The 19,726-nt window shown below is 48.4% G+C and overlaps 1 pseudogene; it reads right to left on the bottom strand.

Moving 5' to 3' along the window:
* Window positions 1-4,136: 4,136 nt before the first annotated feature.
* On the bottom strand, window positions 4,137-6,174 carry LOC120848629 (annotated as a pseudogene).
* Window positions 6,175-19,726: the final 13,552 nt, after the last annotated feature.

The raw sequence follows: 19,726 nt of genomic DNA, 5'->3' as shown, positions 1-19,726 counted from the left end.
TACCTCTATTGAATGCACATACGTTTCGTTTGCAAAGGGTTAGTTGATATGAAAACAAATAAAAATAACAATTCGTAAATAGTTCCATATCGCTTATTCTCAACAGGCTTATTCTCCTATTTTCGATAGGTGTTCCTGTGAAGAGTGCAAAACCATGACCACAGAAGAGGAGAGCATGTGCTGCCAGGAGGTGGTAGAAACCTAAAAAAAATTGAAAAATAACAAATGTGTGACGAATAAGGCAATATTTAAACAAGCCTGCCTCAACAAGACTCTTCTCGACATCGCCTTGGCAAGCAGGAGGGACGACGGTTACAGACCCTGTTATCCGAAAGACAGGTGAGTATACCAATGTGCAGAGCATGACATATTTATTTCAAAGAAGCAATCACTGTCTCGTTTTTTTCAACAAACAGCAATTATTTAGAACAATTTGTACAATGAATGGTGCTCTCTGTATCAACTTAGAGAGTTGGTGCAGGGTACAAACCCTGTCAGATCACAATGCAAAAAAAAAGAAAGAAATTATGCCACAGTGCATAACAACAAAAAGAATCCACTCAATATCTCATTTTTGTCTTTCTAGGCATATGCAAAACATTGCATACAGGGAGTTTGCACTCCTAACATGGAAGCGTCTCGGCAAAGGGAATAGACGGATCCTTCTAAGATGTGTCGTCAACAAGATCCGAACGAAGTTCCCATCAAAGGACCAAGCTTACACCGGGTTTCGGAATGTGTACTAACCCCCCCTCCCCCCAATCCAAGGCAGGAACACGTTTTCAATTCAATAAAGTTTATAGAGAAAAATATTCCCTATTAGGAAACGCAGAAGATGTGCATAATAAATGTGAACCTTTCCTAATTTACAAACAGGATTGAAGCAAAGTTATAAGAAAAAAAAAACGCCACACTGGTCCCAATCAGAAAGAAAAGGAAAAGCTGGTGTACCATAAAAAAATACATCCCTCGTGCGACAACTGGGCGAGATGATGCGACGTTGCAGGGCTTGCAGGTGGAGAATCCTAGGGTCGGGTGCCCAGTGGACTGAGGGTACTCCAGAATACATCTGCATTGGGAACAGAAAAAGTGGGAGTACACTCTAAGAAAAAAGGGAGCGCGACTTAGTCCCTCGGGGGACCAAATGCGCTGCCACCACCATTAGTCCCCTAGGGGAGCAACTGTAACGGGAGCAACTGTTGCGCCCCGTCAGTTAGTCCCTCGCACTAGCACCGTTGGGACGAACTGTTACACCGTTTCAAATGCACCTCGAGGACTAACTGTTACACCGTTTCAATTGAACCCCGAGGACGAACTGTTAGGCCCTTGCACTTGGACCGCTGGGTCTAAACGTTGCGCCCTTGGATTTAGACCTCTGGGACTAAATGTTTATCCTTTACATTTGGTCCCGAGCCACAAATCTCCGAAACGAAATTGTGGAATTCAGGTTAAACGTAGCTTTATTGCCTCGTAGATACACATCGCATTCAAGGATGACTGAAGTCGAAGTTCCTGGGCGGTAGAATCCACGATAAGGCCAAATTCCGACGAGTGCACTTGCGTCGACGATGGCTTGGACACTGGGACGTCTGTCCAAGCCGGTCGTGGTTCCAGCACCGTCTATTGGGGCATCGGCAGCTTCTTGCCTGTTTGCGAGGAATTTAGATCATTAGTAACAGGGCAGCGTAAATACCCAGTCGCTTGACAAATATATGAAATATAAGTTATAACACATGCATAATAAATTAACAAATAGGCTGCATAAGTGATACAATGGTTCACATCCAACATGCGATCTGTTGACAGCAGACCAGCGCAATATTAGATTTTAGTAGACCGTTCGCTGCGAATTACAGACCCAGCGCGTGCGAGCTCGAACTATGCTTCAAAGTGACGGAACGATCTCCCGCCATCAACGCGAAAGTCTAGTGTACAATCGAATAAATCTCTCTATTAATGCCGGTTCTCACACGCAGCGAAGCGCTGATGTAGCGCTGCTCACGTGTCATGAGCTACTTTTCGACTGCCATGAGCAAGAGTTTTGTCGGTGCGATACAAAGCTCGTGACCGATCCCGTCAGCACGCGCTTAGCGCAAGGTCAGCGCTATGCCTGTAGCGCTCCGCTGCATGTGTGGACAGGCGTTTATGGTCAAGCGATCCTGCTTGACCATTTGTGTGTCTGCGAAACATACACAAAAAAAAAATAAGCCATAGGTAGAACTGGCGTTTCGCTCGATACGATTGAATATGAGGTCTCTGTGCTGCATAACAAAATCAGCAACCATGGTGCCAAAAAGAATAGAGCATGACGCGCGCTTTGCAAGCTAGCGAACGCGCTCAAAATAAAACACTTTCTAAAGCCGCAGTTAATAAATACACCATAAACAGAAGCACTTCGACATACCTTAATCGAGTTCCCTTGACTTGTGACTTCAGAACAGTTCAAGTGCAGCGCTTCAGTACCGCGAATCCAAACCGGATCCCGCCATGATGGGAGACGACACAAGGCGACCAGCCTCCGACGAAGGCTGTATTTCGACTTTCAACTTACTAAAAACAGGTTCTTTTCAAACAAAGACACTTCCCATTTTCCCGACGGACCCCATCTGCCCCCCCCCCCCCCCCCCCCCGATGTACAAGGAGCAAAGAATGCGGGGTAGGGGATTGGGGGGAGGGGTCAGTGCGCGCAGAAGATAATCTCTTTTCCCGCTCCCACTACCCACGACACAAGGACACCGAAGAGCTCCAAGGACGGGAGAAGGTCGCCACTTTCAACACGCCGGTCGAGTGACGTACAAGCAAACACTTTTTTTTCTTTCTTTTCTCTCTCTCTGTCTCAAGAATTTTCAGCTTTCTCGAGTGGCTTCTTTTTCTTTAGTCTGCATTTGTTTTGTATTAGTAGGGTGCTGCCAGGTGTGACGTTCCGGGCGTGGTTCGTTCTTCGTTGTTCATCTGGATTGTTTTGGAAACAGCGACGCCGATGGCATGAAGGCGTCTGGATACTGCCCCTGAATGTGCTCTATAAGTGGAACGTGCCGTGCATCAAGTGTGTCGTTGCGGATTTTGAGTTCGACATTGGACTACCCAGAAAGGTTTGTCACGCAGAGACGGAGGCGCGTTCCCACCGGCGATGCGATCTAGTCGCGGGATAACATTCATCGCAAAAGCGACCATCGCGGGCAAAAAGCGACGCAATTTGAGCAGTCGCTTCTAGACCCGCCTTTTTTGCGATGCGATCTAGTCGCGAAGCGGCTGAGCCAATCAACGGCGTTTGGAGCGAGAGTTTTCAAAAAACGACTCGCCAACGAAGGCGCTAGACTCGCTTATCGCACACGCCGGTGTGACCATCTAATTTTTTTTTGCGATGCGATCTAGTCGCATCGCGCTACTGCTTATATCGCCGGTGGGAATGCGCAGTTTTAGCGATTGAAGGGACCATTTATTCTGACTGCGAGATTCCGGTGTTAAAAGCGTGGCTTCTACAAACTGTTAAGTTTAATTTTAAAAAGAAAAAGAGTGTTAGTATTTGGAGGTGTTGCGTTTGGATAAATGCACATTTTTTGCGCGAAGGCAAATTACGTAAATGGGACTTGTGTAATGTCAACAGTTCCTTTTTGACGAGATAGTTGGGTGAAGTCGAGTCAACACTTTCGTTCACTCGTATTCACACAACGCGTGAAGCTCTACCATGTATAATGTCTTAACGTTCGTGGCACATTAAACAAATTCGCCAGTTTCGTCCGAGTTTTGTCAACACTTTCAGCCGTGCTGGGCTGAGTCTCGCCGATCCCCAAGACAAGCGAAATAGCATCCGTCCTCCTGGCGAACATTCCGTTTGCCTTCGGGGACTAAATCATACAGATGCACCCTGTCTGAGGGGGACTAACGGATGCTTTTGCTCGCGCACGCCGATCGGTTGGTCCCAGTCGAGCGCAGTTAGTCCCCAGCTTTTGCGCACGGTACCTAGCTTGAGCCAGATGGTCCTTTCGGGGAGCAACTGGGAGTTCAGAGGACCAAATGCTGCCGTTAGTCCCTTGAGGCCAACTTTTTTTCTTAGAGTGTACCAACAGTAAGCTTACTGGGACAAAGCAATAAAAGCTCCCAAATGTGATATGTAGCCTCATATAAAACAAACCTTATTTGTTGAACCTTGTTTTATGCCTTTCTATCAGCTCCGCCGCGGAACTTTCCTCACAGAGCTGCAGAGTGGTGGTGGATCCTCGGAAGGCGTGATCAGGACGAGGCCTCAGGTTTTCACCTGGGCCCCATCTCTGACCACATCAAGGAGCCTCCTGACATAGTCTGTAACAAAATAGTTCAACATAATAAAATTTAGTTCACGTGCAGAGTGTTAAAACGTCTGCGCATAGCTTTTCAGATTTACATAATCACCTTGAGTTCAATGAATGGTATAACTATTTTAAATGTTGCTGTACAATCAGACTTCAGTACCAGTAGCCCCTTTTGCTTTCAGTTTGTAATCTTGAATTAAAACTGTGCAATCAAGCTAAATAAACAAAAAAGCTGTTTGATGTATACCATATGTTCGTCCCTCTTTTCTTTTGACTGCCACTGGTTCTCCTCCATTGGCCTTGGGGTGCTTCATGTCATAGCACTTGTCACCCTCCTCTGTCAACGCTTGAGGGCGGTTGCCATTTTCATTGAAATGGAGGACTGCCAGCTGGGTTCTGAAGAGAAGCAATGATTTTCCAGAGATAATTGTGAAGATGATGACAAACAATGATTTTCCAGAGGTAAGTGTCAAGATGATCTCGCACCAACATCGTGCTAGGATGACCACGACATGTACAGAAATAGCAGTGCATAAATATTTTTATTTGTATTTCTCATAACTGCCTTATTAAAAAATATGAAACAATTATTAGATGAAAATGACGCCCATTTGAGGCTGCCCCATGAAAAGATCTTGCCGTGTTACAACTCACCTTGCCGTCATCCCCTTGTACGAGTATTGGCAGCACTTGGGACAGAAGTGGTTCAAGAGCCCATGAAACGCCTCCACGGTATATGTCCGGTAGCGCGTGGACAGTTTCGGCAAGTCAGCCAGCAGGTATCGCTTGTTTACGATGGCTTGAAGCTTTTCGAAGGCCACAGAGTCTGGAATGAGCGCATTTGTGAGAGAAAAAACGGCTAGGGAGGGATGGTAACGCGACCAGAAAGGATGAGTAGTAGTCAAGATTTGATACGTACCATCCAACTGCTAATCTCTGGGCTCAAGCTCGCCGTGGGCACAGGAGGAAAATCGGGCGTCCGTGTGGTTGTGGATGTCCCGAACGTGGTTTAGAACGGACAGCCACTTAGGGACAATCAGGATCGGATTTCCCTGGCTGGAGGCAGCCGCCCAGCATAGGTGGTTCTGCACTGGTCTGCTCCAGAGCACAAGCTCGGCACAGGTGGGGCTCCTCATGGCCGCGACAAGCTCTTTCTTGGTGCCTGAGAATAAGAATATGCGTTTCTGAGAACAGCAGCACTTTATTCAGCTAAATGAGGAATAACAGAAATTGTAATTCTTGTTTAACAACAAGAATAACTATTTGTACAGCCCCTTAATCTTTGAACGCTTCATCACGATTCATTTTCGCATAACTTTGTAGGCAAGCACACCAGACTGCAGTATGATGAAACTTTAAAGAGGAAGTGGGCCACAGTGGATAGACTTCAGAGTATGGAATAAATATCGACCTACAATAATGAGATAAATATAACAAATCTGCCTTTTCGACGCTATCTTGTGACCTTTGTTCAATCTTTATATTTGGGCTTAGCGAACTCGGGCATGCAGGCTGCACATAGTTCCAGAGGCTTTTTTTACAGCTTGCCACTTGTTGTATATTTCAGCCATTTGTGGTTCGAAACTTTCAGCCAGCACACACACTGTATTAAAGAGTTGTTTTAATTGCAATATTTTGTGTTCCATTAGCTACTGATTTCTTTTACAAAAGGAAGGCAGCTCTGGAGATTCAGACATAGATTCCAAAACAGGCAAACGGTACCTTTAGAAACGTGCCACACGTCGAACTCGTGGCGAATCTCGGGCTTTTCCTTCTTCATGAAGGCTTTTCCTTGTACATGACGGTTGGTGATGAGGAGCTCCACGGTCAAGCCTTTCGCCTCCCAAAAGCTGAGGCTTCTCTTTAGCCCCTCCAGCTCCATGCGACCACTGCCGCCCACCTCATTAGACTGTCAAGTGAAAACACATTACATTAGGCACTACAGGGTTAAAGTAGCCTATCAATATTTGAAATGAAAAGTTCAGACTTTCAAATTCGCTAGTACAATCAACAGTAGACATTCTTCCTAAAGGTTTGTCTAAATGCATGTAAAAAAAAACTAAACTGATGCTCAGAGTGCTACGTTCATACCTGCGCAAGTTTGAAATGAACAAGCTTTGTGGTCTCGAGAGCCAGCACAGAGTATGGGCCGATCTTGGCGCTGAACCCTGGCGAGTCGGCCCGGCCATCCCCGGCCAGCCTTAGGGGATTGGCCCTCGCCTCTTCCAGCAGAGAGGCCTGTTCTTGGTTCCACACCTGCAAATAAGATAGTATGTCTACTTCGTAACTTTCGGCTTATATTGATATTTCAAGCATTAGACAAGCAGTGAGTGAGTAGGGTGTTAGTATCATTGGCTATGTGATTGAGCAGAAGCATGTCAACACTCTCTTTACCAATAGCCGGGCAGAAGTGAGTCCGCTATAGGGTGAAAAATGTAGAGCAGCTGACGACTTGCACACCAATGCTCGACAACATCCTCAAGGATGGAGTGGGGTTCTGCCCTGCGAACAGGATACCCGCGTAGAGCAGCAAGTTGAGAAGTGGTTGCTGATTCACGATCTCTTGGTTGACCCAGTAGGAGTGGTGGCCTGCAGGGCACGCAGAAAAGACCTCCACGACTGTGCCCACAGGTTCGATCGTCACATTGCAGCTGGCATAGCACTCCGGACAGACCTTGAAGAGTTGCCGAAATTTGTCCTCCGCCACCAAGAATACACGGTTGCCATGCCATGTTGTGTCTGTCTCACTGGAGCTGTCAAAAAAAGAAATTTTTAGATTATTTAACCTTTTATTATGAGTTTGCAGGTGGGGCGGCAGTGTGATCTACTGGTACTTGATACGAAGACGAGGGTTCATTCAGTAACGTTATGCACAGGGGCGGATACAGAACTCCGTTCTGGGGTGGGTCAGAAAATTTGTAAGGATACTGTCCTCACATTCTTTAATATCACCAAGGGGATTCCGTTAAGGCAAATTCCCCTCATACAAGGGGGGAGGGGTGGGGGGGGGGGTCGACTTTGTTTGGGGGAGGCGCCCCCCCCCCCCTCGGATCCGCCTCTGGTTATGCCTCCCTGTAAAAGTGATGTGTACAGTCAGAAGAAAAAAACTGCAGAGAACCCGGTGCGTGGTCTAACTCCTCCGCTGGAGAACCATGGCCAAAATCATGTTCCACGTTCCTTATTCATTGAGAATAATGATTATGTAGCGGTCAGAGTTGCGTGTGTAGGCTGCACAGAATTGCCATGCTCATATTTTAGTCAACACGTCTCACCCTATTACATCAGGCCATTTCTATGTCACTGATGTTCGCACAAGCTGAGCGTACCTTTCCTCATGGTCTTCCGAAAGATCGCAATCCTGATCTTGATCTTCCGAAAGAAGATCGAGATTCTCCTCCTCATCTTCCAAGTCGGTGCCAGGCTCTAGTTGGCTGATCTCGTCACTGCCGTCCCCTCCCTTGATGTTATTTGATTTGCAATTGCATGCACAGTTCACTTCTGTTTCTGTTTTCGCATGAGTGTACAGACGGGAAGCCTGCACTCCTGCAGAGAAATAATTTAGATGATGCGAAAAGCGTTACAAATGATTACTGCATTTCTAAAAATATGGACATTGTAGCAATGAAGAATAGAGTTTTAGTTTTGCATATTTGTTATTGTTGCGTTGCGAGAAAAGGCTCACACTGTGACTTTAAAGCAGAAATTAATTATGTGCCCAAAATCCTTAGCGTATGGTATATACTCAAACTCGCTAATTTCATTGAAACTGCAGCAGGTGAACTTATGAAGCGATACTGTCATATCATGTACCCTGTTATGGTCATTGCCACCTCAAGAAAAAAACATTTTGTACATTGTTCGAATAGTGCATGAGCTATATAGTTCTTATAAGGTTTGGTTGTTAGAGAAAGATACACATAAAAGTAAATTATTCAAGCTACTTAAGGTGATAAAAGTTGTTTACTATGGTTCTCGTGGTGGAAATGAGTACTAAAATTCTAGATTGCTTCAAAGCACAGGTAGCTCACGCTAATGAATACCAGTAAACATTTTTGTTCCTTTCATACATTACTTCACACATTCTGATAGACTGAGACAGAGTAGGGCAAGCCAAGGACTGGTGCGTGCTCTGGCTCACACTCCGACATGTGTTGGAATAAAACTAGCGCTGATTTTGTTCCTAAATGAGTAACACCAATACACCTTCACTGCATCATTCACATAGCAATGGATTATGCAGGAGAACTTTTCTGAACATGCTGCGACTTCATTGTGAGACCCACTGACACTTGTACACTTTTGTCACATGTGGGCGCCTCCGAATAATGCTCCGTGTCAACATGATACACACGGGGAATACTCAAGTCCAGGCACTCATATGCTTCCTCGTCCTCGGTCAGTGGCTCTGAGCAGCTCGGTTCCTCCAATGCTGGTTCTGCCAGGTTGTTAACAGCAACAAAGGAGGAGCCTGTTGAAGATGCTGCTGCTGAACCGAGTAGCTCTGAGATAACCTGCAAAAAGTATAATTTGATCAGGTATACACTTTTACACTTCGTCAAGAATTATTCGGGTGCACGGACAAACTATGCATGACATAGAATACCAAAATAGAAAAGGCAATTGCAGAACTCAAGAGGGTAAGGCTGGTTGTATAGATACCTAATCTGGCCAAAAGGGAAAATTTAACACAGCACTTCTTACACTAGCATAGACCAGGAACGCGGCGCCTTCCACAAAAAAATTCAGGAGGGCACATGTTACAGTGCTTGCTTTAAATGAAGACGAGCACAGTAAGAACACGCAGCTCACCCTGATGGAGTCTGCCAGTGACGCGACTTTGTCTACAGGGGTGGGCAGACGGCAACTCCGGGTGCGATGGTCAACCCCTCAATTGCTAGTTTGGAGCTATTGCAAACGCGCTTGAAGGAGCGCTGTAGACTGCCTTTATGCAACTACCCGAAATAAAATCAAAAATTCAGAATGCCAAAACAACAGGCACAAAGTCGCACGTTTGGTAAACGCACAAAGCACACGAAAAACATAACGGTGTACGCAGTGTCTAGCTTTACGTCCTACGGAACCTGAAATAAAAATTAAAGTTACGTCCGACGTAACAACGCATAAATCTATACGTAGTTCGCAGTGTCTAGCGCTATTTCCGACGGAACTTGAAATAAAAATTGAAGATACGTCGGATGTAACTTTAATTTTTATTTCGAGTTCCGTCGGACGCATCTCGAAACCTTGGATTAAAGTTACGTCGGACGGAGCTTTAATTTTTATTCGTGCCTACAGTGCCGTCCAACGGCACTCCAATCGCGCGTACACTCGTGCGCCCTGCCTGCGTTCATGCCGCTTCGCGGCGAGAGTATGCGGCTGCTAATTACAAAACTATTGACCCATTTGGCCCCGTCATACACGCCGTACACTTCGCGGCGTCCAGCCGGCAAAGTACGCCCCGCCGTACCCCATGCACGTCCGGAAACGAAGTCTTATACCAGTTCGTTCAGCGAAGTTACGGCGACAACAATCGTTTTTTCCTGTGTTAATCGTAAAAAAAAATTAATGTAAATATTGCCAAATGCGTCGGCCAAATAAAATGATCAAGAAAACAAAAACAAAAAAGTAAGCCCGCACTGGGGATCGAACCCGGGATCGCTCGCTTATGAGACAGACATCTTACCACTAAGCAACACTCTTTTTGTTTTCCTTTATTGCCGGGTCATGACATTCAAACATCAAACAGATAGCCGTATTACGGTGTAAATACTAGCCTACCTTTGGCTAGGGGTGTGTTTTTAAAATTGTCTCATGAACAGCAACAGTCGGTAGCCACTCAGGGACTTCCTGCTGGGACTTCACAGTTTCAACAAATGATACAACACTCTCACGGAAATACTCACGTGCCTCTCGTGCATCACGGTCGGCGTGGCGCACTGCCATCCTCATCCTCCAGATGCTATGCAGACAAAGCAACCTTATCAGATCGAATGGGACGCCACCCTCGTTATTAACCGGTAAATACCTAATCCCATGGGGGTCCAGTGGCAAGTCTTTCTTTAGGGTGCGTTGAAGGACGTCCCAAATAAAGATGCCGTCCCAGCACTCCAGGAAAACATGTTCTATAGTCTCGGACTTCTTACAGAGGATACAATCCACACCCCAGGGAAAGAACATGCCCTTCTCTTCTATGAAAGTCTTTACCGGTAAGGTAGCAGTATGTAGTTAAAAAAAAAAAAAGCGTTTTACACCAGGAGGCACTAACATTTTTTTAACACGCTTCAGGACGTCCTGTCCTGGACCCGCACTGTACAACGCTCTGTACATTGGCACAGGGAAAACAACATCACACACATCCTTATATAATTTTTTTTCGTGGTACTGCACTTAAATATTCAAACGAGAAACGGGCAGCTAAAAACCAACATGAGGCAACCACCTCTTTAAGGTGGCCTGCTACAAGAGACGAAGTCACAACTATGTTGGGCAAAGCCCGGCCCAGTCTCACTTGAAACACCGTGCGCAAGAAAGGGTCGGTGGCATCACTAAAGAAAAGAAAACGATTTACGATCTGCCGTAGAAACAGGTGTGAGAGGCTTAGTCCACCCTCACGAACTCTTCGAAAAAGATTTATTCTGATCATGCACTCCCATGATGAGCCCCAGATAAACACAGGAAAGACCCGGTGGAGTTTCTGAACATTGACTCGCGAACAGTGCAAAACGTGCAACACGTACCACAGCTCGCTCGCAAGAAAAACATTGCAAAGCGTGGCACGAGCAAAAATCGAAAGACTATTTCCCCTCCATTTCTCAGCTTTGTCCCGCAGCTCGATTAGTTGAGTACTCCAGTACGGCTCGCTGTCGCGGTAATACTCGAGGGGTACACCCAAATACTTGACTGGAGTGGTTTCCCACTTAATGTTCGCGAACACCCTAGGTGTTGAAACCCACTCCCCATGCCAAAACCCGCTACATTTGTCCCAGTTAACTGCACTACCGCTGACATCACAAAATAGTTTAACAGTATTAACGACCTCAACAACACTTTCTTGATTTGAACAGAACAAAGCAATGTCGTCAGCATAAGACAGTACACGAACGTCTGAAGAGTGCAGTTGAAACCCACTTATTGAACTGCTCCTCAAAATTCTTAAACAAAAGGATTCAATATAGATACAAAAAAGTAAAGGCGACAACGGACAACCTTGTCTCACGGAGCGCTGCACAGGAATACGTTCTCCTACCGACTTGTTTACGATGAGCCTAGTCGTACAGCCGCTGTATGGCATGCGGACCTCTTCCCGTATGATTGATCTCACATTAGCATGCTCTAGAATTGTTAAGAGAACGTCGTGCGGTACGCAATCAAAGGCCTTTTCCAGGTCCACCTGAAGCATGGCTACACAGCTGTGCATGGCGTCACAAATATCTTGGACATTTCGAGCCGTATGAATATTGGTGAAAATGGTTCTGCCCTTTATGCCACATGTTTGATGAGGACCCACTATTTCAGTAATGACGCCCTGCGTCCTTTTAGCCAAAATCTTCATTAAAATTTTATAATCAAGATTGGTTAGGCTAATTGGACGGTACGATTTAACCAGTCGAAGTTTCAAAGCATCATCTGTTTTTGGAATAAGGACAGTATGGGACGATAAAAAGGACGGGGGTAGGACATGGCAGTCAAAAGCTTCATTAAACACGTTGGTCAACAGAGGCGATAAAACATGCTTCAATTCTTTGTGAAACGCTGCGCTTAGCCCGTCAGGACCAGGCGACTTCCCCGGGTTCAAGGCCTCAATAGCTATTACTACTTCCTCATTGGTGATTGGCCTCTCTAGAACTGTTTTAGTCTCGTCATCCAATCTCGGCATAAAATAAAGAAATTCGTTTTTAAAGCGTTCGACGTTGACGGGGTTATACGCAAATAGCGCTCGATAGTGATCAAAAAACGCCCGCTCTATTTCTGCATTATCGCTAGTGACTGACCCATCCCGCTCGATTTCCGCCATCTCATTCCGTCGGGCGTATCTTTTTTCGGTGCCCAGAGCTCGTTTTGTGGGCACCTCCCCCTTTATCATTCTGTCTGCCCTAGCCCGTACATGTGCACCGTGATAACGGTATCTATCCAGCAACTCCAGCCTTTCTTTCAAGAATGAAATGGCATCTTTAAATGCACCCGGCGCTCGATATTCTTCCTTTATCAGCATCTGCAAGTTCGAGCGCATTAATGTTTCATTTTTTCCATTTTCGTTTTTTTTTAAATCAGTGGCTCTCTCGAGCGCAATCATTTTAACCTCCTGGTTAAAAATTTCCCATCGCGAACCGTACAACTCTGTTCCGTCCGCCTTTTTATACATTCAACTGCAGCCTGGACTTGTGAAACAAAACGCTGATCGCCAAAAAGCTTTGAATTAAGTTTCCATAGTTCCCACCTAAAGACCTTCTTAATTTCCCCTCGTCCGCGGATACAGAACTTTACTAGGCAATGCCCCCCCCCCCCCCCCCTCACTGAACGTTACCGGACATACTTGGTAGTCGTGACACAAGGGCACTAATTCGAAAGGAACATACGCTCTATCAAGACGGACGTGGCTATTTCCCTGAAAATGCGTAAAAACTATCCCTCGCCCTTCACTTATACATTCTCCAACTTCTTCTAGGCCATAATCATTAATTAGTTCATTTAGACACACCGTACTTGCGTCCGCAAAGGGGGTTGAGCTTGATTTATCGCTTGTAGAACACACGCAATTAAAGTCCCCAAGTAAGATAACAAAGCGCTGACAGTTACAATATTCCTCAACGCCTTCAAAAAACAATCGTCTTTCTTCCAGCCTGTTTGGAGCGTATAAACATATCACGCGCCATTCAAATGACGAAAAAGAAAAATCGCAGACTACCATACGCCCGAACTGACAACTTATTACAGACTGAACCACCGCCCGCAGGCTTTGGCGAACTAACAAAACGCACCCCGCCGACGCCCCTACCGCCCTACTGACACAGACGTCGTACCGGGCGGTGAAAGGGCGCACCATGTGCTCAGTCCGGTCCTCGCCCTCGATCTTAGTCTCCTGTAGTGCGACTACGTCAAGGTCCTGCTCAACCACGAGGCGGTACAACTGCCTTTGCCTCCGTCGGTCACTAAGCCCTCGTACGTTAAGCGTCGCAACTCGCACAGATCTTTGAAGCGAGATCGACATCAAAAAGCAGGACCAATCAGATCATACGGGGCCTAGCTTCCAATATTTTTCCGCACGGTGCTTTCACCTTGCGCGGCGGCCTATATGGGCGGTTGATCTCCGCCCCTATGCACCGCTAACCGCTGCCGGCCGCCAGGCCCCTTCCACCCGGACACCACCCTCCATTCGTGTCCTGATTGGTGAAGCCTCCGCTCCTTTGTCACATCGCCCGGGTCTTCGTGTCGGCGCTTTGCGGAACCAGCCTCGAAGTCCATCTTGGAGGAGTTGAGCTCTCCCTCGCTCTCCGGAACGGTGTCCCCTTCTTTGATGTCCTTCGATGCCGTCGGCAAGCGCTCTGCTTCAAGAGCAGACGCTACAGTCGAGGGCTGCAAAGATGCCGTGACGACCGGCTCCGACGGGGCCGTGTCCGGCCTCTGGTCTTTGCCACTCGCGGTGGCTTGCTTAGTCGTTGTCGTTGCTGGGGCTGCTGCTCTCTCCGCTTCCTCCTCGTCCATGACCAGCTCTCTCCGATCTTCTTCCCCCCGCGTTCCACGGCTCGGACGTATGAGCGGACGCAGTCGGCCCGTTCGTGTCTAAAACCCCTACACTCGGAGCATCTGGGTGCCCCGCAGTCACGCCGGATATGCCCCTTCCTGTTGCACCGGAGACAGATGGGGGCACGCCCAGGCAATACTACGAGAGCAGAGGCGCCACCGAAGCGAAGCTTGTGAGGGAGGCGATCAAGAGCGACACCCTCCCGAAGTGCCAGCCCTACAATCCGGGTGGTAGACCAGACACCGTCAAAACCAGGCACCTTCCACTGCTCAAAAGCGATCTCCTTCACATCGCCGTACTCGTTGAAGGCCCTCCGAATGGCGTCATTCGGGACGTCGAACGACACCCAATGAACATTCACACGAAGCTCCTGCCGCGCCGGGTCGACCACGAGGCAAGTGCGGCCCTTCACGGTGAGCCGCCCAGCCTCAACCACCTTTTGCTTGGCCGCCTCCGTACGAAGATCCAGTAGCCAGATATGGGCCTTCTGGTAAGCCCCTATGCCGACCACCTCCATTAGGACACCGACCTGATCAAGCGGCTGCCGAGAGTCCTCAATGCGGTAAGGTCTTGCGGCGATGTCACAGTGCAGCAGAACTGCGCGTTTCATGCCTTCACCTGAAGGAACGGGCGGCAAAATGAGACGGTACTCCTTTTCAGCAGAGATAACCGATTCACCACGGCCGCCGACGGCCGTTATCGCCGCTTGCTCGGAGCAATCCATCCTGCGTCCGCACCGCACGGCTGCGATTCGAGGAATGACTAAGCTACACTCCGTTTCGAGATAGTAGTTTTGAGAACTCGTTTTGTACGAGACTTTTGGGCGGCACTTGAACGCTGCAAGATACTCTAGACACTACGTTCGACGTAATCGCAGCGCTCAAAAGTCACAACTTGGAAGAGGTCCAACTTATTGTGCTTATCTCAATCCGTCTTCTCTTCGTGAATGCTCCCCGTGTGCGCTGAGGGGGTTGTCGCTTATGCGAAAAGATGGTGGGAACGCCGCCTTGAATTAGACGCGGAGTTACAGCTAGACCAAGCTTCTTCATGATCCGCACCTTGTCGACATAGATGTCATCGGAGAAATGCGCCGAATAGAGCACACTCCGCTTGCTGGGCACATATTGGTCTCTTTTCATCCCGGAGACCCACTGCATTGAGATCCTCGGGTCTCGAGGAAACCTGTGGAAGTGAAATGGGCTGCACCTCCGAGAGATGTTCGAGCAGCCCACGACCGCGCACAACGTGGGCATTGTGCAAGCGCCACCATAAAAGGACTGTTCGATAGACAACGCCGCGCACCTATCACGCCGACGATAATAAACCACAGCGGACACAACGCGGAAAAAAGTGAAACGCAACGAGTTTCGAGTTCGACGTACGACGTTGACGAGCACTCGAAGGAGATGGCGGGAAAAAATAATTGGGTTATGGGGATATTTATACCGCGTGTAGTTGGTCAGCCATTAAAGTTGCGACGAGACACACGCTGTAGATGGGCAATTTAGCCAGTGCAGTACAATCGCTAGCCTGGGATCTTTAACGTGCTCACGCAGTAGTGATATACGACAGCACGCCGGTACGATGCTCATCCAGATTGAAACGGGCAGGGGTGGGGCTCAAACCCAGGATCCATGGGTTCTGCAGCGCGAGCTTTCGCTCCACGCGCGTCGAGCTGGGTGTGCGCTTTAGCCCACTCGGCCACCGATCCCCCGATGGCGGGAAACACTAAAGAGTTCTTTAGCCATTTGATTGCTATTTGATAAAGGAGTGATACTGTGTCCATAAATTTCAAGCGAGGGTGATATAATGGCGATAGGGGCGATAGAATGTCGGTCAGATGTCTATAGAATGGGGGTAGCCATTTTTATAGGGGGCGCGTCAGCCAGTCGCAAGCCGCCTCTCTCGGAAATGCGGCTTGCGATTGTTTGACGCGCGCCCGTCGTCACGCCGACGGCGCCTTCGCTGAATTTTGTGCTCTAGATTTTACCGTTCAGAAAGGGGAGTGGCACGAAATTCGATCACATTTTTAGTCGGGAAATAGACGTCACACGAGAATAATTTTTCGATTTCTGGGATGCTCAGATCCAGTAGAATGAATTATCACCAAGAACAGCTGATCTCGGAAATGTGTTTGGTGCTCCTTTAAGTGTCTCTTCCGATTCTTTGCCTGGCGGTATGCTGACGCTAGTTCTTATGCCATTTGTGCTGGATCTTCTTCTTTTTGCCAGTGTCCCTTCTATGGGCATCCCGTGGCTCACAGAGTACCCAAAAAATTGTTTCTAATCCAGCTTCGAAAAACCTTACAAAAAAATTGAATCTAGTTTTAATTGAAAGAGTAAAGGCCTCACTCAATAGACCGCATTCAGACTCAATTGAAACTCAATTGACTTTTTTTAATGAGTCCCTATTGAACTGTACCAGGGTCAACGAGGTAGAGGGCCTCAGAGTGATAAACTAGTATACCGTTCATCAGGCAAAAGTGACCCCCGAATGGCCGCCGCCATGTTGTACAGTTTTGACCACTAGACACGTGACCAGGCCAAATCTATGACGTAACCAGACCAAATCTTTGGCGTCAACGATAAGATGGCAGCGCCCAGTGCGTGTCGGAAGCGTTGTGGGCGTTGATCTGAGTGTGTGGATTTCGTGTGCGGAAATCGGTTTTTCAGGGTTTTGTGTGCTCTCCCCCGTAGGAATAACGTGAAGTACGAGGGAATGAGGCTTTTCTTTTTTATTTCATTCCGGGTAAGCCAGATTCGGTCCCGTGCTTCTGGTACGGGCTCGGATCACTACCGACCGGTGCTGCTTCGGACATCGCTCGGTCATTCGAGTTTAATTAAAATATCCGCAATCGTTAACCACGGGAGCTCCTCGATAATCGCTGTGTCTAAGGATACGTCGAACCCATCCGGAACGCGGAGTCTAAAGGTATGTAGGACGTAACCAGAACGCGGAGTTCTAACGGTACGGCGGTCGTGCCCGGGCAATTTGCTTAGCTCGACGGTCAAGATTCGCATTTGAGGCACCGAGAAAAGTGTTAAAATCTCCGAACTGCTCGATGCTGAGCTAACTACGGACCACGTCACTGCGTGATCCGCAGAGACGTGAAAAAGACCGACGGCGGTCACTCCGCGCGGACGGCGGCTCCCGGCCGCCTGCCGGGTGCCTTCTGTGAAGGGGCGACAGTCGTGTAAGCAGTACTGTACCAGCTTCTCTTATAGTTATATTGTTTTCGAGCAGCTTCCCGATCACTAAACCCCGCAAACGCCTGCCGAACTTTCAAAAGGTGTCTGCCAACCTGAAAACCTTGAACTCCCAGGGAATTTCGGATCATCTGGGAAAGTGAGGGAATCATTCAAAAAGTGGGCTAAATAAGGGAAGACGACTAGGGAAAGCGGCATGGCGGTTGCACGCCGGCAAGGCCATGCTGAATGACATTGCCGAAATGTCATCCTTCGACTCAAAAACTCAAGAAATTTGATCAAAATAGTCAGGGAAAAACCTGGAAAAGTCGGGGAACTTGAAATCAGTAGTTTGCTAGACACAATATTTGATTTTCTGGACACTCCACGCGTTTTTACACACGACAGGCACACGCCCGTGTATCACACGGCGGCCAGGCCAAGCGGCTGCCAGCCACTTATGCAAGGTCGATAAGACGCAAGCGTAGAGCGCTTTCGGACTGCTGCAAATGCACCAGCGGGAGCGTCCGGCCGCAATCCGACTGCCCACGCTAGGACACCTGACTCAGACTCGGCGTCCTGGGTACGTCTGACGTATCTTTAGATTTTGCATCCTAGGTACGTCAGACGTATCTTTAGACACAGCGCCTGATAATAGTAGTGAATAGGGTCACGTTCAGTGCGCAAGTCACTTTATTACACTCGGAGAGCAGAACTCCATTCCCGTTGCGCAGGTAGTTCCCCATCTAGGAATGCACTTGAAGACTATGTTTCACGCTTTCATAAAGCAAGCTTTGCGGCACCCCTCCGCCCTTGTGCACCTATTCGCAGGTCATGTCGCCTTTCCTCACGTAACTCCCGCAGGTCCAGCGAGTTACCGAAGCACTGCAGCTCCGGCGTCGCTCCGTACATACAAGAGGCGGCTCACTTCGGTCGTCCAGCAGCACACTGGAGGAACGCAAAGCTCGCAGCCTCAATGGTGCGTGCAAGACGAGGCTGAGCAGACCTCCAATCTCTTCTGACACACATGTGCACTCCTATGAGACAGGTGTCGCACCCCGATTACTAGAGATGTGGTCACACTGGCAGTCTTGTTGGTTCTCGGGGTTCGTCGAGGAGTGCGAGAAAGCAGAATTCCATCCCGGTTGCGCAGGTAGTTCCCCAGCTAGTCACTTCCTTGAAGACGACGTCGCACTCTCTCTCTGGAAGCAAGCTTCGGGGGGCCCTTGTGCACCCATTCGCAGGTCGTGTTGCCTTTGCTCATGTAACTCCCGCAGGTACAGCGAGTTGCCAAGCCGCTGAAGTCCCGGCGTCGCTCGGTCCAAACGAGAAGAGACTCACGTTGGTTGTCCGGCACCACACTGAAGGGACGCAAAGCTCGCAGCCTCCTTGGTGCATGCAAGACGAGGCTGAGCAGACTTCCAAGCTCTTCTGACACACATGTGCACTCCTATGATACGGGTGTCGCACCCCGATTCCTAGAGATGTGGTCGCACTGGCAGTTTTGTTGGTCCCCGGGGTTCGTCGAGGAGTGCCAGAAAGCAGAATTCCATCCTCGTTGCGCAGGTAGTTCCCCAGCTAGTCACTTCCTTGAAGACGACGTCGCACTCTCTCTGGAAGCAAGCTTCGGGCGCTCTTGTGCACCCATTCGCAAGTTGTGTCGCCTTTGCTCACGTAACTCCCGCAGGTGGCGGGGCAGCGAGTTCACACATGAGCCCTATTCGTCCCCCAATATAGGGTCATATGAGCTCTATAAACCAACCTTCCCATGTTGCTTCTCCATCTCTGGCTCCATTCTTGGCACTCCTCGCTCGTTATGTCATCGTCTCTAGTGGTTATGTTACATGGAGCCTGCAGAGCTGTTTTGGGTGCAGTTTTCACGACAGAGCTGACACTTGAGTGAAAATGCCTTGGTGCTGCAGTGGATCCGTGACCCTTATCAATGCCCGCGAAAGATTACCAACTTCGTCAAGAACTGTCGGACGGTGGGACCTCTTTCTGCGGCACTCTGCTGACGGCACATGTGGTGGATTCGCAGCTTGAAGAAGTATTCCAGCATTGTCTTGACCATAATTGCGCAGTGGGACTGGTTGTCGATTGTCTGTGCCAGGAAGAGGTGGTCAAAGCTCTTAAACAGCGGGGTCATGAAGATGATGGGCATTGCCTCTGCCTGCAGTCTTTGTAGCCAGTTTCGACCTCCTTAGGCCGCCTTGTCAAACGGCCTGCGAAGCACCTTCTCCGCTATTTTGCACAAGCCCAGGATGTCCTGTGAGGGGCTGTGGAGCCCACCAGCATCCTTGATCAGTACAAGGTCGCACTTGGCTCTAGTAAGAAGTGTGATCTTAGAGCATTCTGGGCACTTGGTCATTTTTGCAAAGTTGACTGCCACGTTTCCAGCAATGTACTCTACAACACATTCGGCGAATTCTGAAAGCGGCTTGTAGGAGACAGTACTCTTGGCCTCTTTGCCTCTTGCATCCTCAGCCCTTCTCTGATCTTGCTGGTGC

Source organism: Ixodes scapularis, unplaced genomic scaffold (assembly GCF_016920785.2).
Source record: "Ixodes scapularis isolate PalLabHiFi unplaced genomic scaffold, ASM1692078v2 PGA_scaffold6__148_contigs__length_123643588, whole genome shotgun sequence".
Taxonomy (NCBI): Eukaryota; Metazoa; Arthropoda; class Arachnida; order Ixodida; family Ixodidae; genus Ixodes; species Ixodes scapularis.
This window is presented reverse-complemented; position numbering and strand designations above follow the sequence as displayed.